Raw genomic sequence first — 22,294 nt, forward strand, 5'->3', positions numbered from 1 at the left:
AAGTAAACTGGCATTGTGGTAGCATTTATTAGAAAAAATTTTGATCTGTCATTTAAACACATGAAAAAAAGTTAAATTCTGTGTAGCAGAAAATAAAATTCTGTGTAGCAGAAAGGATTCTTTGAAAACACTTTTAAGGAACAGGTAATACTCAAGTTTAGATTTAAATCAGGAGAGAATGTTAACCAGCATTCAATTATTAATTTAATGAAAAGACAAATATAATATTATTTGGGTTTTGTGGGGGTTTTTTTGGTTTTTGTTTTTAGTAAGGACAGGGTCTCACTATGTTGCTCAAGCTGATCTTGAACTCCTGGCCTCAAATGATCTCACCTCGGCCTCCCAAAGTGTTGGAATTACAGGCATGAGCCACCACACATGGCAGATGATATTACTTGTGATTATTACTGTTGGATCAAAAAATTTATCAAATATATCTAGCCCTTAGGTGAATCTCATAGCCCTTACAACAAACGTTGATAATTACATGACATACTTTGTCAAAGTGAAGCTTGAACACAGTTTCCCCTCCTAAACCCAAGAAAATTAGAGCTACTAGTATGTTCTGTGGTGGTTATTTACACAATAAGGTGCAATGAAATGAGAGAAAACCGTTTGGGACTAAGTTTACCAATTTGTTTCAAGATGCCATCTAGCAAGTTATACTTCTCCTCTCCCATTAGTTTCACCTAAATTAACACACATTCTGATTTTTGATGAAATGTCTTCTTACAGTTTTCTGTAGGCCCAACTAAATAATGATAACTAACTCCAAATATGTTATCTAAGATGCAATATAGGCTGGGTGCAGTGGCTCACACCTGTAATTCCAGCACTTTGGGAGGCCAAGGTGGGCAGATCACTTGAGGTCAGGAGTTCGAGACCAGCCTGGCCAACATGGTGAAACCTTGCTCCTATTAAAAATACAAAAATTAGTCAGATATGGTGGTGCATGCCTGTAAGCATGCCTGTAATCTCAGCTACATGGGTGGCTGAGGCACGAGAATCAAGTGAGGTGGGAGAATCACTTGAACCGGGAGGTGCAGGTTGCAGTGAGCTGAGATTGCATCATAGCACTCCAGCCTGGGCAACAGAGCAAGACCCTGTCTCAAAAGGAAAACAAAAGATGAAATATATTTGCTCCCAGGATTCTACTAGGAGATGAGAGAGTTGAATTACAGCCTTGTGTTTAGTTCCTGAAGTTTTTCAGGTCAAAAGAATTCTAGCAACCCATCAACCAGGTTTCAACTGGTTTGTACCAGGTTATCTCTGAAATATTTGTTCCCCATTCAGTTCTTGTTCAAAAAGACTCCTAAATAATGATTCAAGCTCAGTTTGATGAGGAACACCATGACCATCTGGACTGGTTTTCAGTTCAAACCCTCATTTGATTTCATCTTCTCCCTCACAAGCTGCAGGACCTTTATTAGCTCACCAAATAGACTTTAAGTTGTTGAACAAACATGGGGTTTCAAGTGTCATAAAAGATAAATCAAGTGCTTGAAACCTGAGTAATCAATAATTGCTGCAAACACACATTAGAAAAAACAATGCGCTTGCCTGTTTCTCTTTCCCATGTATTTTTTTTTTTTCCATGAATCAGCTTTTTGGTCTGTTTTCACTGTTCACAGAAATTTGCTTATCAACTTTTATTCTAGTTAGAACAATTCGTCTAATCTTTTTTGCATCTGCAGCGTCAACCACCCCTATTTTTCTTACAGTTCAAACATTATAAAAGATACTAGCATGTGTTATCTAATGTCCTGATCTTTCTCATGGTGACATCCTGTAATAATCGCAAAATCATAGCTAAATACCAATATGATGATGCCATTTACTGCTTTACAGTTTGTTGACTTGGTGGTACAAAAAACATCTCCAAAAAATGTGTTTATGTACAAAGTTAAAGATCAGTCACAGGAGTGTAGAATTTTAAAGTAAGACAAGACCTTGCAAAGAGCATTGAGTCCAACATCTGCATTTTACAGATGAGAAAAATGAACAGAAAGTGTAAATGACTGGTGCAAAGTCTTTCAACATTCTTTAAAATATTCCTTATTGTATTCAAAAAAGTTATAGCAGCATCTCAGCATAGCCCAGCTCACTCCTCAGTTTCAGTGTCTTCCCATGCCTAAGATTTAATCCGTCATTAGATCTTACTCATTTCACCTATTGATATCTCCCGAATTGTCTCTTTTTTCCATTTTCAGCATCACGGTTATATTTTAGATCATCAATGGCTTCAAGATAACGTCCATACTACTTACCTTGGTAAGAGCTCTTTGTGGGCTTAAACCTTATCAATCTCTCAACTTTTATGTCTTTACCTCCCTCTTTCATTCTATACCCCAACAAATGATTAACTACACAGTTCTTTGAGTAGGCCATGCTCTTTCTCATTTTAGTTCCTTGTGCTTGTTTTTTCAACATACAGTTGTTTCAACACCTTTCATCCATTTACTGATTCAATCTTAGCTGAGATATCCTTACCTTTTAACGTAATCTCATTTGAGGTCCTTTTTATGTATTCTCATGACACCCATATTTTTCCCTCTTACAGTATTCAGGACAGTGTATTGTAATGATCAGGTAGCTTATCAGATCTATATTTGGACAAGGACAGATTGTATCTTGTGAGGTGTTATGTCTTCAGAATCTAACCTAACCCCAAAAAAGTAGCTATTCAATAAAGAATAATAGCAGGGCCAGGAGCAGTGGCTCATGCCTGTAATCTCAGCACTTTGGGAGGCTAAGGCGGGTCTTGATCACAAGGTCAGGAGTTCATGACTAGCATGGCCAATGGTGAAACCCTGTCTCTCCTAAAAAATACAAAAAAATTAGCTGGGTGCAGTGGCAGGTGCCTGTAATTCCAGCTACTTGGGAGGCTGAGGCAGGAGAATAGCTTGAACATGGGTGGCAGAGGTTGCAGTAAGCTGAGATCATGCCACTGCACTCCAGCCTAGGGGACAGAGTGAGACTCAGTCTCAAAAAAAAAAAAAAAAAAAAGAATAATAGCAACAACATCAATAATAATAGCTAATTTTTATTATTTATTTCCTGTGTTAGATGCTGTGGGAAACTTGCTACCTGCATTATCAGTACTGCTTTCATGATAGTTAATTTTATGTGTATATTTGGCTAAGCCATGGTGCCCAAATATTTGGTCAAACACATCTGAATGCTGTTGGAATGTATTTTTTAGATGAGATTAACATTTAAATCAGTAGACTTTGAGTAACAAATGTGGGTTGGCCTCTACAATGTGGATTGGCTTCATCTACCATTGAAGCCTTAGGAAGGTGACTGATCTACCCCTAAGTAAAACTGCAACATCATTTCTTCCATGAGTCTCCAGCCAGCTGGACTACCCTTTAAAGCTTGGACTCTCCCAGGCTCCATGATCATGAGAGTCAATTCCCTGATATAAATCTCTCTGTCTCTCTCTGCCTCTATGCCCTCTCTCTCTCTCTCTCCACCCCTCTTCATGTATGTATATGCACACACATACATATATACATCCTTTTGATTCTCTAGAGAAATCTAACATACATTTCAGTAGCCCTATGATGAAGATAATATTATTGTTTTCATTTAGAAATGAGAACACAGAGCCAAAATAAGTCAATAATACAAATTTCCAAGGTCATTTAATTAGTGCATGGAGAAACCAAGACATGAATCAAAGTCTATTTGACCATAAAATTAATGATCTTATCTACAGTATGCTAGGAATAAATGAATTACTAAATGAATGACTCAAACACCAAATGATACTGGCTAATTCTTCATGTCGACATTGTAAGTAGTTAAAACTAATATTTCTAAATGCTGTAATGATTCACAATCTTCTATTGGAAATACATCTGCAAAAAAATCTAGTCACTCAATCTGTTGTTTTACTGATGAGAAAACTGAGGCACACTGTTGTCATCCAGTTAGTGAGTTTCTTGAGAGTTATAAAATCCAGGACTCTTCAGGGTCAATACTAGAATCTTTCTACTAGGTCAACACGACCTCTTGCATAATAACACTTGGTCATCTACTCCAATTTTCTATGAGAAATTGATGATGTAAGCGAATGTTCCTAGAGCAGAATCCTGAGGCCACAATGCTGCTCAACTCCAGGGAGCACCATTTCTTCTTTTTTCTCCAAAAACTACCAAACCACAACTGTAATATATGAGAATTCCAGCGTAGCCAAGGCATCCCTCAAACCACAGTATGGTTTAACATCTGGGGCAAAACAAGGGGATAAAGAAGAATAAACCTGACAATACCAAAGTGTACTCACTGAATTCTTCAGCCACAGTTGATAGCTTCTCTTGTTCATTTTCCCATAGACCTTGGAAAAGAACTCTAAAATTTTATCCATCACAAAGGCTTTTCATCTTTTGCTGACCATTAGGTTAATGGTGCTTAATGGTGCCTGTGACATTTTCAGTTTTCACAAAATATACACTCAGTAAGTATTTATTCAACAAATAGCTATTCAAAAATAATTGCTGAGCCTATTTGACTGATGGAGATTTCAGTACAGCAGGTAGTCTCACCTTAACTCCCCAAACATGTTTTTTCTCTCACAGCCATCAACATGAGTGCCTTAAAGCTGCCATATTAAAGAGAGCTCATAAAGATATGCAAGGAGGGGCATATTCCCTGCCATCTAGAAAAACACATAGCAATATTTTCTTCCCTGATTATTCATTACAGTGTTTATTTCTACAGTATAATGAGATCTCTGGTCTTTGTGTTTAAAAGATTATGTAAGTATGGTGGGAACAAGAAGATGCAGTTACGAGAAGAGAAAAACCGATAGCAGCTTAAACTCTCTGGGGAGAGAAACAGGAACTAGGAAAATTTTATCTTTCCTTTAGAAAGATGCTTCCATGTTTCTGTTGGTGGTGAAAGAGAGGGCCCAGGTTAGCAGGGATACAGATACTGCATAAAAAGAAGGCTCAATTCCTCTCCATGATAATGTAGTGGTGAAATCCAGGTGGGCTCCTGGTACTTCGAGAGAAATAATTGGGATAAAGGGTTACAACAGAAACGATAGATTCCCAGCCTGAGTAACATGGCAAAATCCCGTCTCTACAAAAAACAACAACAAACAAAAATTAGCCAGGTGTGGTGGTGCCCACCTGTAGTCCTAGCTACTTGGAAGGCTGATGTGGGAAGATCACTTGAGCCCAGGAGGTCAAGGCTGCAGTGAGCCATGATCATGCCACTGCACTCCAGCCTGAGTGACAGAGTGAGACCCTGTCTCAAAAAAAATAACAAGAAGAAAAAATGATACTTCCCAACACATAGCCAACATAGCAGTTGACAGAGATATAAAGAGTGGCAGCCTGAAAGAGATTCTGTCTGTCAGAGAAGGGCAAAGGTTTTAAGACCAGTGATGTCCACTCTCCATTATTAGTTGTTTCTTATCTTGAGATAGAATTCACCTCCATTATTCCTACCCCTTAGTAAAACCTGAAACACACAGAGTATTGTGATAGTTGTGCTTCAGGTCGTGATTGAGGAGTGAAAGAATGTGGAAACACAGAGCTGACGGGGAGGCCAGAACATCAGCTCAGAAGGAAATGTAAGTGCATCGCCCTGGAAATCACTCTCCAGAATTTAGAGGAGATGTGGGACATTTCACCATTACTCTGAAGAGCTCAAGTATAACCAAGGGTTACCTGAGCTGCCTGGAGACTTTGAGGACTTAATATCTAGATAACACAAAGTATCAGTTTAGGTGACTCTATTGTTCTCACACTGCTATAAAGACATACCTGAGACTGATTGATTAATTTATGGAAAAAGGTTTAACTGACTCACAGCTCTGCAGGCTGTACAGAAGGCATAGCTGGGGAGGCCTCAGGAAACTTACAATCAGGGAGGAAGGCAAAGGGGAAGTAGGCACAATCTTCACATGGTGGAGCAGGAGAGAGAAAGTGAAGGGGGAGGTGCTGCACAACTTTCAAACAACCAGATCTGACAAGAATTCTACCTGGAGAACAGCAAGAGGGAACTCTGCCCCATGATTCAATCACCTCCCACCAAGCCCCTCCATCAATACTGAGAATTCTGATTCAACATAAGGTTCGGGTGGAGACACAGAGACAAACTGTATCAACAACTATTGCAATTTAAGGCAGAATTCTGGGTAATTACATACTTGTCTCATTCCACAGCAGTGAGAAAAAAATCCTCCCACTGCAAAATAGAGAAACAGAGAGAGACTTGCAGAGAGAGACCAGTAGGGAGAGAGACTATTCCCACTTGGTGAACTAGGGTGTCTCTCTTGCCGCAGGCAAAACAGAGATTCCTTTTTGCCTATGGCCCTCACTTTCTGTGTCATACCCAGAAAATATCTCATCTTTCTCTCCTATAAGAGGGTAATATATACCTATGGTGCAAGATTGTTGAAAGAATTACAGCTAATTCATAATGTTTGGTACAAATAGATACTCAATGAGTGCTATCTATTGTATTTTATAGTACCATTTCTAAATAAAATCATACAAATAGTAATCTGAGCTCTTGAGCATAAAGAGAGCTGAAGGAATAAGAAAAATCTTTCTTTGCTTCTTTCTGGAGCCTCTTTGTGTCCTTTGGGACAATTAAGGAAAATAACAAAGAAAGGGACGGGGTGAAGGGGAGGCACTCTAGAGTATTAGGTATAGTGAGTTTAGATTCTGGTTTCCAGGAGTTGCTGTGAAATACTTCTGTCCTGGGTTCACACCATCGGTCTCATATTCACTAGGCCAGATCATCTCAGTTTACATAGGCATTATTCGTTTTGTATTTCTGCTCTACTTCTCTCCTTGTTGGGGTTGTAATGCTGGCCAACATTTTCAATTAGCTTGAACAGCTATTAAAACTCATCCATTAAAATTCACTTTCCCACAGAGCCAAAGAGTAATTTTCTGCATAAACCTCTTAGGGTTGTTACAAGGACCAAATTAAAGAAATTGTGAAGAAGCCTTGTGCAGGCTGCTCTGCTGAGAGCGCAGAGAAGTAGAACATGGCATTTAGAATCAGAATTCCTTTATTCAAAGCCTTCTGATTGCTTCCTTTGTACTCTATTCTTTGATTTTCTTGCTTAAAAATAATAATGATAACTACCATTTATTGGATGGCTTCCATCCCGTTGATTAAATTCTGACCATGGTATGTGGGTCAGATACTTCATTTGGCACTCAGACTCTTCCTAAGAGCATGACTCTATTACTTTTTCAAGTTTACAAATGAAGAACTGATGATCAGAGAGGTTAGATAACACTTAAAATCACATAGCTATTAAGTGATACAGCCATGAGTCCAACTTTGATTTAGTTGGACTTCAAAAGTCATGCTGCTTAGGATGCTATTGTGAAGACCAAGTGAAATAATGTATGTGAAAGGCCATTTTAAACCGCAAAGCTTTATGGCCTTGCTAGTAATTATTATTCTAGTTGAAAAGGCTTGCCCTCAAATGAAACAAGGTGTTCAGAATCAACCCTGCATAGACAGAAGAAAGAACATAAAAGGTCCTCTACCTTATGTTAGTTTACATAAAAAACAGAGGACTCCAACTTGCTGCAAGCAGGTACAGTTTTTCCAAGTCAGAGATTCATTATTATCCCATTGAATGAATAATCACTATGCCGCACACCATATGAGACGGTGTAGGAAATGGACTCTAATTAGGAGAGAGGACAAGCAAGTATGAAAAACACAGGGATATGCAAAACAAAGCAGATTTGCGTAACACAGTGCTAATGCACACAGAGTGAGGCTGACTTTGTTGGATTAATCATCAACAATGTCTTATGGAAAATTCTGGAAGGTTTTGAACAAAGAAAGCTCAGTGTGAGAAATTATAAACAAGGCATTGGGCACACAAAATGGCCTGTGTGTGTCTCAACACCAGGAAGATGAAGGGAGGGAAGAAGGGAGCTGATATGGAAGAGCAGTTAGGATGGGTTAAACACTGTCATGTTTACTTTGTTTATATTGTCTCATATATTCTTCCTGACTACCCAGGAGGAAAATGTGTTCATTAATTCATCCATTTTCCTGACAATTATTTGTTAATGTCTATTATATGCCAGGATTTGTGTGAGGTATCAAAATACGTAAGATGAGTAAGAAACAACTTCAAGAAACAGCAAATCTAAGCACCTAAGGTTTATTTTGGTGTCTCCATTTCGATTTTCTCTATTTCCAATGAGGAAATTGAGGCTCAGGGAAATTATTTAATTTGCCCAAGTTCACCCAATACTGTAAATTACTACCTGAACTAGGATTAGAATTGATGCTCACATCTTCATTTTCATGAACTTAATGTGAGCAAGAACTTATGCCATGGTAACAGGTCAGATGCATTCCACTTGCTTAATGGGGCAAAGTGTGAGGATTCAGCAACACTTGGTAGTGGTGAAATAAGTATCCCTTTCTTATTCTCAATAGTTGTGCTCTGAAAGATTTCATAATGAAGAAGATATTTTTAAAAGTCTACTTGGTAACTCAAGTACTACCTGGAAATATTGCCTTGATATCATGGATCAAGTGAGTTAATAACACCAGAGACCTGCTGTTTAAAATAAGAAAGCATTCGGTTTCTGTTTCTGAGAGAAGATCTAGAACTATATGGCTTTAGATCAACTAAACTCAGAGTAGTTTCCTGAGAGGAATGAAAAACTTATAATCATGGGCTCTATGGTGAAAAGAGTTCCACTGAATGCAAGTGACAGAAACTCATTTCAATGTACATTAAGCAAAAAATGAAAGATAATTTCCACATATACTGGGAGATTAGAGGTGAATTCAGCGACTCAAGTGATGTTCTCAGGAAGTTTTTCTCTCCTTCTCTAATTGGCTTTAATTTCTCAATCTAATTTTACATGGCAGGATTTCTCTAGAGTGGGGAAAATAGCTGCCAGCTTTCCCAGATTTTCATCATCACGGCTCTATATCCACATATCAAATCTCAGGGAAGAACACTGACTGGCCATGGTAGGATTATATGCTTTTCCTTGGACCAACCACTATTATCCAAGCACCATAGTACCATGATTGATCAGGCCTGGACATCATGCCCACCACTGTAACCACTAGTGCTTGAGAGCCTCACCAAAATTTCATGGTGATCTTGTCCCAAAGAAGGAAATGATGGGAAGGAAAATGAGCAAAACAAAACAAAACAAACCACTATGATAAAATCTCTCTTCAAAATACTGTGGCCTTTGAAAGTTTGATTTAGCTAAAAGTGACAGAAAGACTTCAGTGACTTGAGATTTATTGTTTTTTATTTTTTATTTTTAGCGTTTATGAACTGTAGAAGGGAAACTCCTATACAACTCAGGGGCACCATTCACATTATCTACAATTAATTATATATTAACTAAAATGTGAATGGTGCCCCCTGAAGTTATGCAGTGTGATGGACCTGAACTAGGATAAAGTGATTAGAAATGGGTCCAATTGAGGTTCAAAGTTTTGTCTAGGTGATTGCATATACATATAAACTAAACACGCTGTTTGTAGTTTTAGTGCATTTGATTGGTTGCTGACAACAGTGTTTACATCCTGAGAGAGCAGAAGAACAAATTGTTGCATAAATTGCTGTCAAGTCTGAGTTCTTCTAGCAGGAGAGTTATTTATTGACTATAAAAAAAATCTTGCTATTTCCATCTGGCTCTCAGCTTGATGAAACATACTTCCAAATAAAATGTAAGCAGACGAAAATCCCTTTTGTTCCACCTAAAAACCATCATTGGCTTCTAGAACATAAATACTATGCTCACGTGTAAACCTGCTCCTAGGGATACTTCCAAAGAGGGTTATTTAATAGCTTTAGCTTTACAAGAACAATTAAGGTTGCCATTAGTTTTCAATATTTCAAGCACAAATCTTTTAAATAGCATCAATCTCAAAGCAATGAAGAAACTACCCATTTCCTTGAATTTTTGTCTCAATCAATGCTGTTTAAAATGGTTAAAAAATAAATTTCATTGAACATGAATTATTTCTTAAATCAAATAATTTGCAGAGCATGAAGGACTTTTATGCATTTAATAATTTGCTAAGATGAGAACTATGATTTACTTGGTAAAAAAAAGTTACAGCTCACGAATCATTGGGTTACCATTCATAAGTTATTTTTGACTGTGTTAGGATGGTATTTCACAGAAGAAAAATATTGTGACTTTCACAGTACAGTAAGCATTATGGTAAGAATGACAATTTTTTCGTGAAAACCGGTAGCAGAATTGAAAAGGGCCTCTGGGGCAATTGAGTTTCTCCCCAGATTTGTTGACTGAACAGCTGCCATTATTCTTCAGGGCTTTCTTAACAGGTGGCTGTCAGATCCAGGTCTGCATGTTATTGGTGACAGCATTTCTTTAACATCAGCCAGCATCAGGCCCCATTATCTTTAAATCTTTATAAGTTTTCTTTCCTTCAGCTTTAAAATTTCCTGTATTAGTTCATAGTCTTTCCTGTTTTTACAGGAAAATTCCAGATCTCTCTTTCTCTAAATCAAATTTGATCTGTTAATAACATATAGCATATACATATTTAGAATGTCATCTTCCCCTTGCAGACTTTCAGTAAATATTTTATTGTCAAGGTTTGCCCACAGTTACTCCTATCCAAATCTGATTAATTGACTTGCTGAATGGTATGCACTCTGAAAACTTGGTCCTGAATGTTGAGTCTTTTTTTTTTTTTTTTTGAGACGGAGTTTCGCTCTTGTTACCCAGGCTGGAGTGCAATGGCGCGATCTCGGCTCATCGCAACCTCCGCCTCCTGGGTTCAGGCAATTCTCCTGCCTCAGCCTCCTGAGTAGCTGAGATTACAGGCACGTGCCACCATGCTCAGCTAATTTTTTGTATTTTTAGTAGAGACGGGGTTTCACCATGTTGACCAGGATGGTCTCGATCTCTTGACCTCGTGATCCACCTGCCTCGGCCTCCCAAAGTGCTGGGATTACAGGCGTGAGCCACCGCGCCCGGCCGAATGTTGAGTCTTTAAAAATATATATTTGTCTAGTTATTTGCCAATCCATTCACCCCTGCGTTCCCTTACACACACTCAGAAATTGGCACACAAATTGCATACACAGTTCCTGGAGGCTTGGAGAAAGCATCAGTTAGAGCCTGCTCCTCAAAGCTGCCTTATGTTGTGATGTAGATGCACATAGAGTTTAGAATCAAGAATGTTAGAGCTGAAAGTAACCGATGGAAAACTGAGGCCCAGAACTGTTACTGTCATGTGCCTGAGCCAAGTCCACATCGAGTTCAACATGACGCATCTCACCTTTTAGGTTAGTGCACTTTCTGCTCCCCTTGTTTTCCTACGTGAATTTGATCTTGAAAATTAGCTACATGTGAAGCAAGCCTAAATCAACCTTCCTCTGTAAAATAGACAAAGTGAATTCAAGATTACTGTAGCTCGGCTCTTAAATTCTGTCATTTAATGGTCAATATTTCTGTGAAGTAAATAATGACTCCTTAATTTATATTCTTTTTTAAAAAAATAGAATTTTAGTTTAGAGTTTCTTTCAATGTACTTAATTTTTGCAAAGATAGTACAGAGTTCTCAAATGCCCCACACCCAATTTCTCCTATTACTAACAACTTTTCTTATGGTATATTTGTCACAATTAATAAACCAATATTGATATATTATCATTAATTTTATCATTTTTTGTAATATTTTAGTTTGGATTTACATTAAGGGAGATGTGCTATCATTTTTGAAGGCACTGTGTAATCTTATCTGATACAGTAAATGAAAATTATCAGCAAATCATTATTATTTAATGTTATTCTTCATCTTTCTGATCTCATGTCCTTTTTTCCAATGAGCAAAGCTGTCATCTATTTGTTAATCAAACACTTATATGGTGTTTACTGTATGTCAGACACTGTTCTAGGCCCTCTATAAACAGTAATCATTTGATCCTCATAACATACCTACATATTATCATCTTCAATTTGCAGATGGGAAACTGATGCTCAGAGAAGTTAACAAACTTTCTCAAGGTCACACAGTGCAGTCTAGCTCCAGAGTCATGTTCTTCATCTCACATGTGCTCCTATGCTTCTTCTCTAGGGGCCAGAATCCAGCCTTACCTTGTCTATTTCTATAACCCTTCACCAACTCCTGCACCATAACTTGCAAGTGGTGTGGGAGATGTTTTACTCTGCTCCGGCTGCCAAAACAGAATACCACACACTGGGTAGCTTACAAAACAGAAATGTACTTTCTCACAGTTTTGGAGCCTGGAAGTCCAAAATTAAGGTGCCAGTGGGGCTTGTTTCTGGGAAGACCATTCTTCCTGGCTTTGAGATGGCTGCCTCCTCTCCGTGTTCTCACAGGGCCTTTCCTCTGTGCAGGTTGACTCCTGACATCTCGTCCTATTCTTGTAAGTATGCCAGTCCAAGGCCAGGCACCATGGCTCATGCCTGTATTCTCAGCACTTTGGGAGGTCAAGGCGAGTTGATCACAAGGTTAGGAGTTTGAGACCAGCCTGGCCAATATAGTGAAACCCCGTCTCCACTAAAAATACAAAAATTAGCCAGCCATGGTGGCACGAGCCTGTAATCCTGGCTACTCAGGAGACTGAGGCAGGAGAATTGCTTGAACCCGGGAGGTGGAGGTTGTGGTGAGCCAAGATTGCACCACAGCACTCTAGCCTGGGCAACAGAACAAGACTCCATCAAAAAAAAAAAAGCCAATCCTTTTGAATTAGGGCCCTACACTTAAACTCTCATTGAATTTTAATTACCTCTTTAAAGGCACCATCTCCAAACAGTCACACTGGGGATTAGGGTTTAGGGCTTTAACATATGGATTTTGGAGTGGGGAGATGGGAGTTGGAACATAATTCAGTCCCTAAACGTAGGCAATAACGAATGTCTGCTAAGTTGAATTTACATTTTAAAGCAATGCACCCAATATCCAGTAAAGCAGGCACTTTTTATTGTTGTTGTTGTTGTTGTTGTTGTTTTAATTTCTTTTGAGACAGGGTCTCACGCTGTCACCCAGAGTGAGGCACATATCACTATGCCCAGCTAATTTTTTTATTTTTTAATTTTTATAGAAACAAGGTCTCCTTATGTTGCCCAGGCTGGTTTCCAATTCCTGGGCTTAAAACCGTCTTCCCACTTTGGCCTTCCAAACTGCTGGGATTATAGGCATGAGCCACTCTGCTCAGCCAGTTTTTTCTTTAGTCACCTCAGATGCACATTTGCAATAATATTACAGTTATATCCCAAGTCTTTTATTCTGCACACAATCATCTTCATAGTTTATCTCCTATTCTTTCCAAGTCATTTCCAATAAACAAGACATTTGCCATTGAAATTATTGTTACAAACATGTGCATTTGTAATTTTTTCATCATATGAACATATCATAGTGAGATCAAGGCAATTAATTTATCATTACTAAAAAAAAATTGCTGGGCACAGTGACTCATGCCTGTACTCCTAGCACTTTGGGAAGCTAAGGTGGGTGGATCACCTGAGGTCAGGAGTTCGAGACCAGCCTGACCAATATGGTGAGATCCCGGTATCTACTAAAAATAGAAAAATTAGGTGGGCTATGGTGGTGCTCGCCTATAATCCCAGATCCTCAGGAGGCTGAGGCGGGAGAGTTGCTTGAACCTGGGAGGCAGAGGTTGTAGTGAGCCGAGATCACACCACTGTACTCCAGCCTGGGCAATAGAAAGAGACTCTGTCTCAAAAAAAAAAAGCATTAAAGCATTATGCTGTCATTTAAAGCATTCACTTTTGTATTTTAGATGCCAACTGATGATTTATTTACTTATTATCTTTAGGAGCCATCTTTAAATTTCAAAGATAATGAATTGCAAACAATTCAGACAATACAGAAATATGTAAAGTAAAATACATCGTCCTTCCACATTGTCTCCAACTCCATCCCACCATTAACCACTATTAACATTAGGTGGCATTCTTCCAGATTTTTCTATGCATGTTACATAGATAGATAGGTAGATACATACATACATACATATAGTTTTGTTTTTAATGTTTTTTCAGTAGTCATACTAGACTTGTTGCTCTGCAGCTCTCCTTTATTAAACAATGATACATCAAAGCAATGATGCTTGTCATCATGTAAAGGTCTGCAGAGCAGATTATCTGAACCAGCACTGAGCACATGTCTGTGGATTCTATTGACCTACACATTTCTTTTCCAAACCAGAACATCAGGACCTGTAAGGGAGAAGACAAAAAAACAAAAACAAAAAAAACTCTTAGAGATTAAGGTCCCTGCAAACTTAAGATCAAATTTGTTGCTTTATCTTGCTCCCCAACACCTCTTTCAAATTTTTCATGTATTTAATTATATGTGGCTTATGTATGTATGTGTGTATTTAAGCTTCACTTACTTCACAAATGATTTTTATGAAGCTTGTTCTCACTTATGAAGAGCAGAATAATTCCAGCTTCCAGAGCAAATTCCACCTTCCGCACTGTGTACTGCCACAGAAGGAGGTGCAATAGAGAGCAACAGGAACCAAAAAGCATTTAATTATCACAACAATATCCCCCTTAATTTGACTGCTGCACAGCTGTCAAAGAAATTGCCTAGAAAAATAGGAAATGAACTTAGTGTAGATAGAAAGCTGAAAGGCATGAACAGATCAGGGCATCTCTTTTCTGCTTAACAGCAAGACAATGAGTCATTAGCAGCAATAACCAGCCAGTTTTCTCTCTTTTTTCCTGCCTGGTGCTCACAACCCCCCTGGCTTGTGTAAATGCAGATGTAAGGCAAATTTGCGGAAGAGGAACTGATGAATAGAAATGAAAGTGGCAGCCTCCAAAAAGCGGAATGCTGCCATCAACTTTGGAGTAGATGGTTATGGATTACCAAATTGTATAGCTTATTAAATTCTATGAATCTACTCCAAGGTGGTGATATCAAGCCATCCACACACTTTTGAATGGTTCTTCTGCTCTGCCAGGGGTGTACTGTGCTCTTAGACATTGTTTTTCCTTTACTTTTACTGCAGTTCCTCTTCCCCTGTCTGCTAAAGTCTGTGTGCTTTAACCTCATTCCATCTGATCTGAGTATCTCTCTTTTCCAAATTCATAGCATAAGTTACCTATATCAAGTATTTGCCAAACACGTAAGCATTTTTTGACATATATAGTTGTCTTGTAATGGGATTTAATTTTTACCAGTTTTGCTTAACTCCCTAACTATATTAACTTTCTTAAGGCTTTGCACTATGTGTTTTAAAAACTTCTGATAGTTTCCAGGAGGCTTCCTCAAGGACTAGCTCAAAAAGTATATTTTCTCTGAAGTCTTGCTCAAGAGGTCTGTGAGATTCATGGCTTCCCATTTCACCAGTGTGAACTTGAACAGTCCTTCTGAAGTAAGAAATGAGAAATAATCACATTTTTCTTAAATGCTTAAAGATGTCAAAGTTTAAAGTTGGCTAAGTAGAATGATTCTTAGGCGCAATTTAAGGCTAACACCTAATGAAAGCATGTAGTAAATGACAAATTCTGAGGTAATACGCAGCTAGTCAATGAAACACACAGACTTGCAGCCTTGGAGGTGGTAGATAAAGATAGGACCAGCCAGGCAGAGTGGCTCATGCCTGTAATCCCAGCACTTTGGGAGGCTGAGGTGGGCGGATCACTTGAGGTCAGGAGTTCAAGACCAACCTGGCCAACATAGTGAAACCCCATCTCTCTAAAAATACAAAAATTAGCCAAGCATGGTAGCAGGCACCTGTAGTCCCAGCTACTCAGAAGGCTGAGGCAGGAGAATTGCATGAACCTGGCAGGTGGAGGTTGTGATAAGCTGAGATTGTGCCGCTGCACTCCAGCCTGGGCAACAAACAGAGACTCCATCTCTAAGTAAATAAAGAAAGAAAGAAATAACATTGAACCAATTAAAAGGAGATCCTGCTGTTTGTCTTAGGACCATGTTTCCATGAACAGCAGTCCACTTGCGATTAAAAGCCATAATCTAGTTGGGCCGTTATCTCAGCTAACGCAGTAGAATTTTCTCCAGTTTTGATCCCTTCCTGTTTCTTCATGGTACATAAAATATATGAGCTTAGAAATGACCCCCCACACACATATACTTGCGTACTTACACACATACATATATATATTCTAAATGGCCATTCTGTGACTTAATCAAATTGAGATTGCCTTTCTGTGATAATACCACCTTTCTCCCTTCAAAGCATATTTGTTCAACCACTAAGTAAAGTAAGTCGTTTTCTCCCATTGTTTGAAAGTTTACCTTGTTTGATTACATAATTTTGATGATTTTCTTTTATCTCTGAAAATATGAACAATTTTATAGCTTTTTAATATGCAGCTTTCGTGTAGAGTAATTCTGTATATGTCATAGGCACACTAAGATAAACGAAAGCATCCTAGATCATTTCCCCTCTAAATCATGGTTTTGTTTTATTTTGTTTTGAGATGGAGTCTCACTCTGTCGCTCAAGCTGGAGTGCAGCAGTGGTGTGATTTCTGCTCACTGCAACCTCTGCCTTCTGGATTCAAGCGATTCTCCTGCCTCAGCCTCCCATGTAGCTGGGACTACATGCACATGTCACCATGCCCGGCTAATTTTCGTATTTTTAGGAGAGATGGAGTTTCGCCATGTTGGCCAGGCTGGTCTTGAACTCCTGACCTCAGGTGATCTGCCTGCCTCGGCCTCCCAAAGTGCTAGGATTACAGGTGTGAGCCACTGCGCCAGCATTAAATCATGTTTTTTTAAACCTTCTTGTTTAAACAAATCACAAAAAAAGCAAGTGTCCCTTCTATGAGAGCATACTGCTGAATTACATTTATTGAATTATAGTTCACAAGATTTAGTGGACTCTCAGTATTCAAGAAGGTTAATATTTGTGGTTCTAAATACTTACAAGTTTTGGGAGGCTGGTGGGGGCGGGTAACCTGGGGTCAGGAGTTCAAGACCAGTCTGGCTAACCTGGTGAAACCCCGTCTCTACTGAAAATACAAAAATTAGCCGGCGTGGTGGCTCATGCCTATAATCCCAGCTCCTCGGGAGCCTGAGGCAGGAGAGTTGCTTGAACCTAGGAGGCGAAGGTTGCAGTGATCTGAGATCACACCATTGCACTATAGCCTGGGCGACAGAGCAAAACCTCATCTCAAAAAACAAAACAAAACAAAAAAAACCTTACAAGCAACCCTGAACCCTGAAAGTCTGTGACCTGTAACTATTTATCATTTTATTTGACACACAATTTTAATGTTTGAGAGTTATGAGCCTGGCATCCAGAATCAAAAAATCATTTAGATAATAAGTGAGATTAACCAGTGCTCAGCACTTTTGTTTCAACATGACCTCGTGGTTTTCTACTTATTACAATTGCCCTGTGTGATGATTCCTGTTAAAAAAGAAAATACCATAGAGTGGGTAGCTTATAAACAACAGAAATTTATTTCTTACAATTCTAGAGGCTGAGAAGTCCAAGATCGAGGTGGTGACAGACTCAGTGCCTGGTGAGGGCCCTCTTCCTGGTTCATAGATGGCCACCTTTTTGCTGTGTTCTCACTTGGTAGAGGGGCGAGGGCTCTCTCTGGTGTCTCTTTCGTAAGGGCACTAACCCCATTTATGAGAGCTCCGCTCTTCTTGTAATCACTTCCCAAAGGCCTCATCTCCCAATACCATCCCACTGGGGATTAGGCTTTAACATGTGAATTTAGGGGGACACAAGCATTCAATCTATAGCAGTGGAATAATAATACTTCCAAAGTCTAATGCATCTTAAATTCCAAGGCTCTCTTCTTTCTCTTGTTACTGGAAGGTAAGTTCCTTTAGTGTAAACATATTAGGCTTTAGCACTACTGTAACCCCTGGTGCTTACCACACTGCCTGGAATATACATATTGGAAAACTAATCTCGACCTCCAAAATACACACAGTGGTGCTCACATGCACATTTGTGCACACACATAATCCCACACAATCTGTATATAATAGTGCCATGATTTCAAAATAATCTGCTCTTTTGGATTCTATCTGCCTCTGCTTTATTCCGTTAGGATGGACTATAGAGAATTGATTTGATATTACCAGGTATGATCATTTGCATTGCTTAGCATATTGGTATAGGGCAATGGTTCTCAAACATGACCATATGTTAGCACTACCTATGAAGTTTTATAAAAATCAGGTGTTTAGGCTGTACCCCCAGATCAAATAGCTTCTCTGGGGACAGGACCCAGACATTTGTATTTTAAATACTTTCCAGGTGATTCCAATATGCTGCCAACATTGATCACTGCTGGAGTAGATATTCTCTCATAAGTGGAAAGAAACATAAAGGCCACATCTGGTGTGCTGGAGAGAATGCTGAAGAGAACTTGGATCTAAGCTCCAGCTCTACTTACAGGCTGCACAACATTAGGCAGTGATCCAGCTGCCTGCTCTAGCGTAAAAACCACCCCCAAATCAGTAAAGAAACAACAAGCATCTCATTATGCTCAGAAATCCCACGAATAGGGATTCAAATAGTTCACTGTAAGCATGGCCTGTCTCTGCTCCAGAATATCTGAGTTCTTGGTTGGGAAAACTTAAATGGCTTGGACTGGAATCGTCTAGAGCCTTCTTGACTTACTTGTTGGCTAAATGGGCTGGGGCTGTGTACTGGTTCCTCAATGGCTTGGGCTTCATTATGGCTTAGTAGCCTCAGGATAACTGGACTTTCTACATGGCAGCTCTGGGCTTCAATAGTTAGCACTATTTCCTTTCCTTTCCTTCCTTTCCTTTCCTTCCTTCCTTCCTTCCTTCCTTCCTTCCTTCCTTCCTTCCTTCCTTCCTTTCTTCCTCCCTCCCTCCCTTCCTTCCTTTCTTCCTTCATCTCCTTCCTTCCTTTCCTTCCTTTCTTTCCTTCCTTCCTTCTTTCCTTTCTTCCTTCCTCTTTCTTCCTTTCTTTCCTTTCTTCCTGTCTTTCCTTCCTTCTTTCTCTCTTTTTCCCTTCTCTGTCTGTTTTATTTTTTGACAAGGTTTTGCTCTGTCACCTAGGCACAATCATGGCTCACTGTAACCTCAACCTCCCAGGCTCAAATGATCCTCCCATCTCAGCCTCCTGAGAAGCTGGGATCACAGGCGCACACTACCACACCCAGGTAGTATTATTTTTTGTAGGGACAAGGTCCCACTACATTGCCCAGGCTGATCTCAAACTCCTGCACTCAAACAATCCTCCTGCCTTGGCCTCCCAAAGTGCTGAGATTACAGGCATAAGTCAATATGCCCAGCCCAAAAGTGAGCATTTCAATCAAGATCGAAGCTGAATGGCCTTCTACAATTCAGCCTTGGAAGTCACATAGCATCACTTCCAAGATAACCTATTGATGAAAGCAATAAATTGCGTGGCCAGATGCAAATAAAGGGGACATAGAGCTCACTCCTGGATGGCAAGAGTGTCAAAGAATTTTTGACCATGTTCTAATGTTTCCACAGATAGGTTACACTCTGGCTCAGTTTACCTCTGGTATTAGTTATCTATTGCTGCAAAACAAATTGCCACAAATTTACACATTTATTAAATGTTCATTAAACAATACACATTTATTATCATGTAGTTTCTTTGGGTCATTAATCTAGGCAGGACTTAGATGGCTTCTGTACTTCAGGGTCTCCCACAAGCTGTAATCAAGTATTTGGCTGGGCTGTCGTCGTCTCAAGGTTTCACTGGAGAAGGATTCACTTCTGTGCTCACATGGTTGTTGGTAGAATTCAGTTCCTTGTCATGTGGGCCTCCCCAACACGGTGTCTTGCTTCCTGCAAGAATACAAGCTAAGAAGCAATAGAGAGAATTTGCTTCTAAGATAGAAAGCACAGTCTTCTCAATCTAATAATCAAAGGGACATCCAATCACCTTTGCTGTATTCTCTTGATTAGGTGCAAGTCCCTAGGTCCAGCCCACACTCAAGGGGACAGAATTACACAAGGATATGAATGCCAAAAAGTAGGCATCCCTGAGGGGACAATCTGAGAAGCTGACATGCCAAACCCTTCTATAAAATGCAATATGAACCCTGGGCCTACCCAACTCATGGGGGTTTTCTGAGAATCCAGGAAGCTGGTATGTTTGACAGTATTTTTCAAGATGTGTGTCACTCTAGAAAAGTGAGTATTTTTCGACAGAGAATACATTGTTACTGTCTCAGATCAGCCTTTCATCAGAGAGGGAGGGAGTCTCAATGTGAACTGGCACATTCAAAGAGTGAGAAGGTGATTTAAGTTCTTTTTAATCAGTGATTTCTGTGTGATTTCCTTTTTACTTACAGCTACCTAACATTGTTCAAATATAGAACATGACCTCTTATCCCCAGGAGAAATGGAATTTATTTTTTATTAAAAGCATTTGCTAATGCTAAGATCCATCATATCGTGTACATTTCCAAAGCAAACTTAGCAAAAGGTCAACGTAAATGCTCTTATGAATCAAATTCTATCATGTTCACATCCTACAAAGGCCAATCTTGAGATAAAACTGCCGAGAAATTCTTGTTTTAAAAAATGATGCTTTCTAGTTCTTAAGCTAGAGAGAATTTTTGAGGTCCAGAAAGTATTGACTAGTATGTTTATTTGTGTATACCTATTTTTAAAAGGTAAATAAATGCTTCACTTTTTTTATCCAATAGCTCTATTTGCAGATGTCAAATACCATTAATAAAATGTTATACAGTATATAAACTGAAGCCTTAAACGTCAATCTTTAAATTTTTTTTTTTGAGATGGAGTTTCACACTGTCGCCCAGGCTCGTGTACAGTGGCACAAGCTCAGCTCACTGCAACCTCTGCCTCCCAGGTTCAAGTGATTCTTCTGCCTCAGCCTCCCAAATAGCTGGGATTACAGGCATGCATCACCACACCCAGCTAATTTTTGTATTTTTAGTAGAGATGGGGTTTCACCATTTTGGCCAGACTGGTCTCAAAACTCCTGACCTCAGGTGATCCGCCCACCTCAGCCTCCAAAACAGCTGGGATTACAGGCGTGAGCCACCATGCCAGGCATAAAATTTTTTAAGTGAAAAATTTTACATCTCTGGTAAGATATAAAAACAAAGCTATGCATTAAGACATACAATGTGATTCTAATTTTTTGCAAAAAGTAGATACAACTTCTACCCAAGACAGACACCAAAATGTTAAAAGTGATTATCTCTAAATACTATAATAAGATGTTGGAATGTTTTTATTTTATTCTCTTTGCCTTTTTGTGAGTTTTCTACAAGAAACATTTTTATTTTTATAGACACAGAAAAGCTGTAAAAAATTAAATGGAAAAGAGCCTCTATGTTTCCAATTCTAAAGTACTCGTGTCTGGTCAGAGCATCATGGTTACGGAAGGATGCAGTTTCTTCATGGTGATGGAAAGAGAAGCAGCCTTTGGGCCCAAACCACTCCTGCCCTTCAGAAGCCCTGGGGGACTCTTGCTGTACCCTTGCGATGCTTCTCAGCACAGGTTAGAGCCCTGTGCAGGCAAACCAGAGCTAACAAAACTGAAAAATACCACCCCCATCCATGTTTTGGTTCTGATGTGGAAGTAGACTTCTGAAAGCACTATCATGAAAACAACTACCTCTTGAGCCACTTCTGGTTAATACTTAAAACTTTGAGTTGCATTCATTTCTAACATCTCTGAAGTTGAAAATGGGTAACGTAGGTTTACTCCAGGTGGCTGCTGTTCCTTCTCCAGTGTCTACAGGGGTAAGGTGATTTGTTTCACATCTACTCCCAAAACAGGCCACAGCAAAGGATAGCCTTCTCTTAAGAGCACTCTTTGCTACTGTATGGAAACTGCCCTGCTAATTTTGTTTCCCCAAAGCACTGCTCTAGATATGAGAGGTGAGATAGCAGGATGTGTCTGCTTCATAGAACAGAATCAACTGTCTCTCAACACCAATGGGCTGTTCTCCACCACAGATATCTCTCCCAGGCCATGACTCGCCACCATGTTAGTCATTTTCCTCTTTCTTTCTTTCTTTTTTTCCCGAGACGGAGACTCACTCTGTCTCCCAGGCTGGACTGCAATGGCGCGATCTCGGCTCACTGTAACCTCCGCTTCCTGGGTTCGAGTGATTCTCCTGCCTCAGCCTCCTGAGTAGTTGGGATTACAGGCATGTGCCACTGCACCCGGCTAATTTTTTTTTTTTTTATTTTTTTTTTTTTATTTTTAGTAGAGAGAGGATTTCACTATGTTGACCGTGCTGGTCTCAAACTCCTGACATCATGATCCACCCGCCTCAGCCTCCCAAAGTGCTGGGATTACAGGCGTG

At 39.4% G+C, this 22,294-nt stretch overlaps 1 long non-coding RNA gene across 2 annotated transcripts in view; it reads left to right on the plus strand.

The window, feature by feature from the left end:
* Positions 1–21,530, plus strand: part of LOC105725249 (uncharacterized) — a 136,382-nt gene extending 114,852 nt beyond the window's left edge. For both annotated transcript variants that reach the window (XR_010337024.1, XR_010337023.1), the window contains exons 4-5: positions 2,211–2,271; positions 21,271–21,530. This is a non-coding gene — a long non-coding RNA (uncharacterized LOC105725249). The remainder of the gene's footprint in view (positions 1–2,210; positions 2,272–21,270) is intronic.
* Positions 21,531–22,294: the final 764 nt, after the last annotated feature.

The sequence above is a fragment of the Aotus nancymaae genome, unplaced genomic scaffold (assembly GCF_030222135.1).
Source record: "Aotus nancymaae isolate 86718 unplaced genomic scaffold, 86718_ANA_hifiasm-v0.15.2.pri h1tg000041l, whole genome shotgun sequence".
Lineage (NCBI taxonomy): Eukaryota > Metazoa > Chordata > Mammalia > Primates > Aotidae > Aotus > Aotus nancymaae.